The 9,904-nt window shown below is 37.9% G+C and overlaps 1 pseudogene; it reads left to right on the top strand.

Moving 5' to 3' along the window:
• Positions 1–4,415: 4,415 nt before the first annotated feature.
• LOC131915050 (vomeronasal type-2 receptor 116-like) lies at positions 4,416–9,904 on the top strand (annotated as a pseudogene).

The following is a 9,904-nucleotide window of genomic DNA, read 5'->3' as shown; positions in this document are numbered from 1 at the left end:
ATGTTCTTTATCATTACAACATACTTCCCAACAAGACTACCCTGACATTTTTATTCTCAGATTTTAGGTCAAAATATGTACTTGGTCTCATGAGTAAAAGCAGAAAATAAACTACAAAGTAAAGTTTTAAAATTTGGCCCAGATCTCAGTTCTCATGGACTAAACATTGTGATCTGACATTACTGTACCTCTAAAGCTGGTTTCCTTCTTTATAGCCATGCTTGTTTTTTTGGATTGGATAATAGCTATGCATTAGTCTGAGTTTTATATATTAACATCTAATATAGCTTTTCCAGTATAATTTATACAGTAAGGTTGTGTTCCATACTAAATCATTACAGTGGAGAGTATATAGACATGTATTTAAATAATAATTCACTTTAATTTGATATGGAATAAAGAGGAATTTACATAAAATTAATTCATTCATTTTTGGACCAAGTATTTTGTGTTTACATGACATCTATACAACAATATGTAAAAAATAAAAATAAAAAAATAAGAGTCTCTTAACTTGAAAATTAGATCTCAAGAAGAGTGACAGTGACTGGAGGAAGGAAAGGGAGGGGCAAGATATTATTCTATTTCACTAAGAACATAATGTTAAGAAAAGAAAAATTTTCTCATTTTCCTCATTTCTGTACAATCATGCCCTTCACATACCACATGTACCTATGCATATGAACACATATTTACATACACATGTACAGTTACATAGAAACATACACACACACACAGAGAGAGAGAGAGAGAGAGAGAGAGAGAGAGAGAGAGAGAAGCACACATTGTTCTCTAATCTAGACAACCTCTTAGATTTCAAAAATCCTTCTTCCATAACAACTTGAGTAGTAAAGAAGAGTCAACTTGTCCTACTATACACAATAATTACAAATGAAATTCATAAATGATGAGAAAACCAAGGCTGTATTCCATAACTTATGGCATTATTTATTTTGGGCAGATGTAGAACGTTACATTTTGATGCATAAACTTTTACTATCTTTTTCTGATTATTCTTTCTCCTTTATTGAATATAGATACTTTTTCATGCAAAGTATCCTGATTATAATTTCCCCTCACTCTATTCCTCCTGGTTTCTCCACACCTACCCTTCCTTCCAGAACCACTACTGTAGTGGGTAGCCATTCCAGCTTTGATCTGGAAGTTCCAACCCCCATTGAGACTTCGGCAACTGTCACGTCTACAAGGCGGGGCCAAGGGAGGCGCCTGGAGACCCGAGATCTGGATGGGCCAGGGCTCGCTCTCTGTTCCAGGACCCTGGACAGTGGAGGTGTGCCAAACAGAGCTCCAGAGAACACTGCTGGACTGCGATACACCTTCCCCAGACCCTGCGACCTACCTATCCCTTAATTTGTAAGTTACGCCATTAAATAAATCTCCTTTTAACTACGTGGAGTGGCCTTAATAATTTCACCAATATCTGGCACCCAAATGGCTACCCACTACACACTACCCTTATATCTCTCATTAGAAAAAAAAAGGCTACTAAGAGCTAACAACCAAATATTAAAAAAAAAATAAGGTAAAGAAAAATTATTACATAGAAGTTGGACATGGCAACCTAATGGGGGGGGGGATTCCCAAAAGCAGGCATAAGTTTCAGAGACCCATTCACTCCTACAATAAAGAGTCCTTTGATCTACATTGTGCCCAGCCTGCAAAATATGCTAGAGCAATGATGGCCGGGAAATAGCAAACCAATGTCTAGGTTGACCAAGATCGACTTTTTGCTATGGAATTCACACTCATTACTGACTGGATAGTCAAGGACCTGAGGCTAGGTAGCCCTGAAACCAGGGATAAAGCCAAAGACTACTGGTCTAAAAAGAAAACCAATAAAATGATTTTTGTGGATAATCTGCTGTCTTTATGGATCAGTGTATGTTTCAATCACGATCATAAAGGCTTCCCCCAGCAGCAGAAGTGAGAAGATACAGAGACCCACAGCCAGACATTTTGTGGAGAGAAAGGATGGAGAGCTACATCAAATCCCTCCCCTCAGACACCAAGGAATTCCACACAGGTGGAGGCAGAAAGGTTCTAAGAGGCAGAATGGTTGGAGAACATTAGGAGACATTTGTTCTCATAATCAAATAAGAGAAAGGTGCATATAGGCTCAGGTCGATGGAAGCACCAGACACAGGGTCTACACACTTCTGGACCATGTCATCTCTGTGTATATATAGCTATTAGTTTAGGAACCCCCACTCCAAATTTGAGTTATTCTTACTTACATTAGATACTCACTTTGAAGTTTGGACCTGGCTTCTGAAGATACTACACACTGATTCCTAGGTTTTGGCTAAAACAACAAAAAGAAGTCATTTGTTGCTTTCCTGCACACAGATATGGTAGAGCCAATTGACTCAAGATCATGTCACATGGCTTCTCAACCAAGACAGACTTTACCTTTAAGCAATAAAAACGTTAACACTTCCATGCTTAAGTAAATTCTGCCAAATAATTCATACAACAAGACTAAATACTAATTCAGGCATTGTTGAGGATTGTCTACGGAGTAGATAGTCTTATTAATATTATCGCCTTTACTACAACTGGGATACAATGGGTATATGTTGCCTGAAAATCACCAAACACTATTTTGCATATAAATTTTTGAAGGAAATTCATGAATTTTTCTGTAAATTATTAAAATGCAACAATTTTTCCTTCTGCCATTGTACCAACTTTGTAGATGAGATGTGGACTTAAGTTGCTGTGATTGGATGTCATTTCTTTCCAAAACTCTAAAACTTTAAAGGCTTGGTTCTTAAGGTAATCATGTTGCAATGTGCCTAACATGGAAAGATAAAGCCTAGTGAGAGAGGATCACAGGTCTCACCACTCACTGAGGAGTTCCTTCCCACAGTACACTCTCCCTGTCTGTTATATTGTTGTCATCTTGATGACCTCATTGTTGAGGTTGTGTATCTGTGTCACACGACCCAAGCAAAGTATATGATAACTGAAATTTCATACTTCAACAGTTTGGCCATTAAAACTATTTTTAATCCATTCTTCAGATGAGGGACATCTAGGGTGTCTTCAATTTCTGGCTATTATGAATCAAGCTGTTATGAACTCAGGTGAGCAAGTGTCTTTGTGGCGTGATTGAGCATTCTTTGGTTATATGGTCAAAATGATATAGTTGAGTCTTGAAGTGGATCAATTCCCAGATTTCTGAAAAACCACCATATTGATATCCAAAGTGGCTGTATAAATTTTTACTCCCACAAGCAATAGAAGATTGTTCTTTTTTGTGTGTGTGGTTTTTTGAAACAGGGTTTCTCTGTGTAGTTTTGTTGCCTGTCCTAGACCTGGCTCTGTAGACCAGGCTGGCCTCGAACTCACAGAGATTCATCTGTTCTGACTCTCATATCCTGGGATTAAAGTCGAGCACCACAACCACCCAGTTACAATAGTGTTCTTGTTCCACATACTCTCCAGCATGAACTGCCACTTGTGTTTTAAATATTAGCCATATTGCCAAGTATAAGATAAAATCTCAGAGTCATTTTGATTTACATTTCCCTATTGGCTAAGGATGTTGAACATTTATTTAAGTGTTTCCCTGCCATTTGTAATTTTTCTCTTGAGAATTCTATTTAGGTCTCTACCCCAATTTTCAATTGGATTATTTAGTTTTCTGATGTCTGGATTGTTGAGTTGTTTATATACTTTGGAAATCAGCCCTCTGTTGGATATGGGTTAGTGAAGATCTTTTACCATTCTGTAGGCTGATATTTTGTCATATTGGCAGTGTCCTTTGCCTTAGATAAGCTATTCCATTACATGAGGTCCCATTTATTAATTATTGATCATAGTGTCTGTGCTGCTAGTCTTATATTCAGGAAGCTGTTTCCTGTGCCAGTGCCTTCAAAGTTGTTTCTCACTTTCTCTTCTAATCAGGTTCAGTGTAACTGGATTCATGTTGAGGTCTTTGATCCACTTGGACATGAGTTTTGTGCAGAGTCAAAAACATGGATATATTTGTTGTCATCTACATGCTGACATCCAGTTATGCTAGCACCATTTGTTAAAGATGTTTTCTTTGTTCCATTGTATATTTTGGCTTCTCTGTAAAAAATAAGATGTCCATAGGTGTGTGGTGGTATATTTACACAATGGAATATTACTCAGCTGTTAAAAACAATGACATCATGAAATTTGAACATAAATGGATGGAACTAGAAAAAAAATCATCTTGAGTTATATAACCCAAACCCAGAAAGACAAACATGGTATATACTTGCTCATGAGTGGATATTAGCTCTAAAGTAATGGATAACCATGTTCCTATCCACAGTCCCAGAGAGGCTAGGTAATAAGGAGGTCCCAACAGAGAACTGAGATGCATAGACTTTCCTAGGAAGGATCTCCTGGGTAAACTAGGGATGAGTAGAGATGGGAACATGAGTGATCCAGTTGGGGTATGAGTAATAAAAGAGATATCTTGATAGGGGTGCATTTTGCGGTAAGATAGATCATAGTGTAATTGAAATTTCCAGGAATCTACAAACCAACCCCAGATAAGACTCCCACCAATAGTGATAGGTAGCCTGAACTGGCCATTTCTTGTAATCAAATTAGTGACTACCCTAGTTGCCATCAGAGAGCCTTTATCCAGTAAGTAATGGAAGCAGATGCAGAGAGTCTTAGCCAAGCACTGGTCTATGCATTGAGAATTCTATTGAAGAGAGGTTAGAAAGACTGTGAGAGCCAGGGGGCTCAAGATCATCAAAAGAGAACCCACAGAGATAAGTAACCTGGGCACATAAGACCTCACAGACACTGGAACAATAGCAAAGGAGCCCTCATGATGAGACCCTAAGGTTTCTACATATGTGTGACTGTTTTGTAACTTGGTCTACTTGTGAAATCATAGCAGTGGGAACAGGGTTATTTGTTGGTACTTTGACAGGACTTTGGAACCTGTTTCTCATACTGGGTTGCCTGACTAAGCCCTAATATGAGGGGAAGAACATAGTCCTACCTCAACTTGATATGCCATGCTGTGTTGATACCCATAGGAGTCCTATACCTTTTTGAACAGTAACAGAGGATGAGTAGATTTGAGGGAGGCAGAGGGGAGTTATAGGGAGATATTGGAGAAGAGGAGGGCAGGGAAACTGCAGTTAGGATGTAAAATAAATGAATAAATTTAACTAACAGAAAGAAAGAAAGAAAGAAAGAAAGAAAGAAAGAAAGAAAGAAAGAAAGAAAGGAAGGAAGAAAGAAAGAAAGAAAGAAAGAAAGAAAGAAAGAAAGAAAGAAAAAAGAAAGAGAAAATGTAAGAAATATAAAGAACCAAAGGCAAAATGCCTGATTCAGAGTATAATTTCCAGGCCCTCCCAGCTGTGTGACCTTGGGCAAAAGGAAGTAATTCTTTGTACTTTCTCCTTAATGGTCAAACTGAGGATAATGGTAGTATCCATGCTATCATGTCTTTATGAAGAATAAATTACCTATGACATTATTTCACAGTCATAAGATAATGGCAATAGTTTTGCACATGAGTCTATTATTACTCTATAGTTAATGTAAAATCACTCCCCATCATGAGATGTCAGCACTTACATCACCACTACTGTAATGACATCTAAATACTATACAACCTAGGCATGGCCACCATGATACATTGATCACCTTCCCAACCATCATTTCCACCAATTGTACTACCAGTTCTACCACCCTTACATAGCTATCACAACAATAACAATTACCATGTTTGTCAACATCACCTCTTCCTCAGCACTATCCTGTCCGTCACCATTTCCTCTCCAGACCAATCACTGTATCCATCATCTTCAAAAACTATACCATTACAAACATCATAATCACTATTTCTACCAGTGTGACTACACGATCTAGCAATACCACTGTCACAGCCATCAAAACTACTACCCCTCTTCCTACCAGGACTCTCATCACTATTCCAAACATCTCCACAACTGCAGTCACTAGCCTTACCAGAATGTCTATGTAAAACTATATCTGTTCTTCTATTATAAATAGCAAAGGTGTAAACTCAGTGTTTATAGAGATGAATTTTCTGCTCTTTATTATACAATAAATACTTCTGCCTCTATGAAAGCCAACAATTATAGTTTTCATATGTCAATAGTGAATATATGCCTTTGAACACCCAATGTGCTGAATAAAGTGGGATGTGGGACAAGGAAAATTAGAAGGAAAACAATCTTCATTGAGGTAATCCAGAGTCAGAAAGACTAAACTTATAAGTGGCAATGAGATGTAAAGTAAAGGATAACCATGTTACATCCACAGCCCCAGAAAGGATAGGTAACAAGGAGAGCCCAAGTGGGCATGCATGGACCACTTTGGGAAGGAGAAATAGAGGAGATCTCCTGGATAAACTGGGAGAGTTTATGGATGGCATCAAGAGGAATTCTTTTGGGGGGTGGTGAGGGAGGGTACTGAAAGAGATGACTAGAAGGCAGGGGGGGAATTCGGGGCTCAGTTAAGAATCTGGTGGTAGGAAAACTCCCAGTATTCTACAAGGATGAACCAATGCGAAACTCCTAGCAAAAGTGAATACCTAGTCTGAACTGGGATCACATATGACTAGGCAAGAATTCCAGTAAATGGATTGGGACACCAGCCCAGCCACAAAACTTTTGACACACATTGTGTCCTGTCTGTGGGTTGTGCCTGGGGTAAGCGAGGCATGGATATTGTGGTAGTGGGCAACCAATGACTGATCCAGCCTGATACACATTCCACAAGAGTGAGCTCACTCCTGACACTTCCTGGTGCTCCTGGAACTAAAGGCAGGATGGCCAAATGATAAAGGAAAGAACAACAGAAAAAATTTCAATATAATGATACCTGAAAAAATTCAGCAACACTCATAGATTAGTGTGTACCCCAATTGTCATCAGAGAGGCTTCATCAAGTTACTATGGGAAGAGATGAAGAGACCCACAACAAAACACTAGGCAGAACTCAGGGAATCCTGCTGAAGGGAGGAAGGAAGGAATATATGAATCACACAGGTCAAGGACATCACAAGAAAACCCACAGAAACAACTAATGTGGGTTCATAGGAACTAACAGAATCTGAGCTGACAACCAGGTAGCCAGTCAAGGACTGACATAGACCTTCTACATATATATGGAGCAGTTGTGTAATTTGGTCTATCTGTGGGACTCCTAACAGTAGATGAAGTGGTTTTCCCTAGCATTTTGTCTGGCTCCTGGAAACCTATTCGTCATACTGGGTTGCTTTGCCCAGGCATAATATAAGGGGATGATCTTAGTCCTACAGCAAAATAATATGCCATGCTTTGTTGACACCCATGGGAGCCCTGCCCTTTTTTGAATAGAAACAGATGAGAGGTCCATGAGGCCCGTGCAGAAGTTAGGTGGAGGATGGGAATGGGAGAAGAAGACAGAAGGTTGTCTGGATGTAAAATACAGAGAGAGAGAGAGAGAGAGAGAGAGAGAGAGAGAGAGAGAGAGATTTGTTATCAGAGGATTTCTCCTGTCCTGCCCGGCACCAAGGTCCCACAACCACTTATAAAATAATCACTCAGAATCTCATATTAGTTATAAATGCATGGCAGTTAGATCAGCTTATTACTGACTAATGTTTAAATTAACCCATAATTCTTATCTATGTTTAGCCACATGGCTTGGTACCTTTTTTCAGTTCGGCCTTGTCATCTTGCTTCCTCTCTGTCTGGCTGGAGACTCCTGACTCAGCCCTCCTATTCCAAAGAATTCTCCTCCTCTGATTGCCTCACCTATACTCTCTGCTTGGCTACTGGCCAATCAGCATTTTATTTATCAACCAATCTGATCAACACATATTCACAGCATACAGAATGACATCCCAAGGCAGAAATTGCAAAGGAGTCCAAAATATCAGACAAATATGAGAAATATCTGAGTGAAGAATCAGTAGAGTTTGAAGAAAAAAAAATGGACTCAAATTAGGCAAAGCCTTATTACATAGCTCTAGAGTTTGGGAAGTTAGAGAGAATCTGTCTTCTTAGAAGGAAGGTGAGAGAATTTGTAATTCCTCCTTTATTGGTACTTAAGTCTCACCAGTATATGGCTCAGCAGTTCTCAATGACGTGATCTTTCTAGTTTAGATCTGAAATACTTTTAAAGGCAAGAAATGGATTATACAGGTATAAATTGCACAGATATTCAAAAGTTTCTATGATACTGATTATTTCCTTAATTTATCTACACAGAAATATACATTCATTAAAAATGTATAGTATCTAATTCTCTACCTAATTTTTTTCTTGATTGTTTATATTTCACATTCTCACACAATAATAGGATTTGTATTACCACAGGAATGGGTCTAGAAATCAAGCATTAAGTACATAAACACAATTAGTCTGATTTAACATTATCATATTTGAAGCCTAATTTTTAATGATCTCTTTATGCTGTTTTTAGGATAACACTTGGACACCCACTTGATTTTGTCTCTTTGTTTTGCTCTCGAATAACTAAAAAAGATCCTATATATTTTATCCAACATTTCTCTGTTAGTTATAATTGATTGCCACCTACTCAATTGTTGTAAAATAAAAAATTATTCTCAAAAATAGGTGAATTTCTTCCTAACATCTGTTGTATAAATCAGAGAAGATATTTAATTGTACTTACAGGACCAATGTGGTTATTATGTGCTATATTTGGACCAATCCTGTACATCTCCAAAAGAAACAGGTCAAATTGGTTGAGTTGGTTTTAGCAAAATATTTTCCCTTTTCATCCTAATTTTCTGATACCAACAATGAAAGGAAGAAAATGTGTCTATTCTGATGCATAGAATTCAAACCTGAAATACTTGGAAGGTGTAGAGCAGTAGTTCTCAACCTGTGGGTCAGGATATCTTTGGAGCTGCCATATCAACCTACACGTGATATTTACATAACAGTTAAGATGAGTGTCAACATTATAGTTATGAAGCAGCAATGAATGTATTTTATGGTTGGGTGTTACCACAGCTTGAGGAACTTTATTAAAGGTCCACAACATTATTAAGTTTGAGAACCACTGCTCTAGAGGCACATACCACTACTTATGCCACAGAGATGTGAAGGACAGCAGAAAACTCAACTGGTTTGCTAACAGACTTACATTGTCTGTAATTTTGAAGATATTCACAAGGAATTAGATATTGTTTAATGGTGATATGAAAAGTCCACTCATCCTAAAATTCCCAGCTTCATTTGAGCACACTGGGTATTTTAACCAAACAGTACATATTCCATCTTCTTTAAGGTATTGTTTGTGATCTATGGCCTTCAGCTTCACTATGGGCTGTTTTTTCCTCTCCTTAGTAACCATAAACAGTTTTCACATCTTTACAAGATGACTCCTAAGGACACATCTCTGGACATTGCCTTGTGTCTTTAATGGTTCAATTCAATTGGAACTTGGTGGGAGCGATCATTTCAGATGAAGACTTAGGACTTCAATTTCTCTTGAAATTGAGAAGAGAGAGGCAAAGAAACAGTGAGTGCTTAGCCTTTATGCATATTACCTTTATGCATATTAGTTCTTAGCCTTATGCATATTTATACATGGAGGATATAATGTTATTCTGGAAAGATTCATACATGTATTGTAAGGAGATCACAATATTACCAACAAAATTGTTATCTCTTATGGAGATGGTGATTCTCATTTGCAAATGAATCTTAGATTCCACAAATCAGAAAATCTTCAGAGAATCTGAGTTACTACCTCACAGTGGGATATGATCCCAGACAATGAGAGATTTCTTCTTAATTTCTTCTGTGGGACTTTTACTCTTTTATATTACTATTCTGAATTATCTGGATTAAAACATCCAGACAGAACTCTATTCAACAATGGCTACAATATTTGCTAA

Source organism: Peromyscus eremicus, chromosome 1 (genome assembly GCF_949786415.1).
Source record: "Peromyscus eremicus chromosome 1, PerEre_H2_v1, whole genome shotgun sequence".
Lineage (NCBI taxonomy): Eukaryota > Metazoa > Chordata > Mammalia > Rodentia > Cricetidae > Peromyscus > Peromyscus eremicus.
Note: the sequence above shows the minus strand (reverse complement) of the source record. Positions and strands in the feature narration are given on the sequence as shown.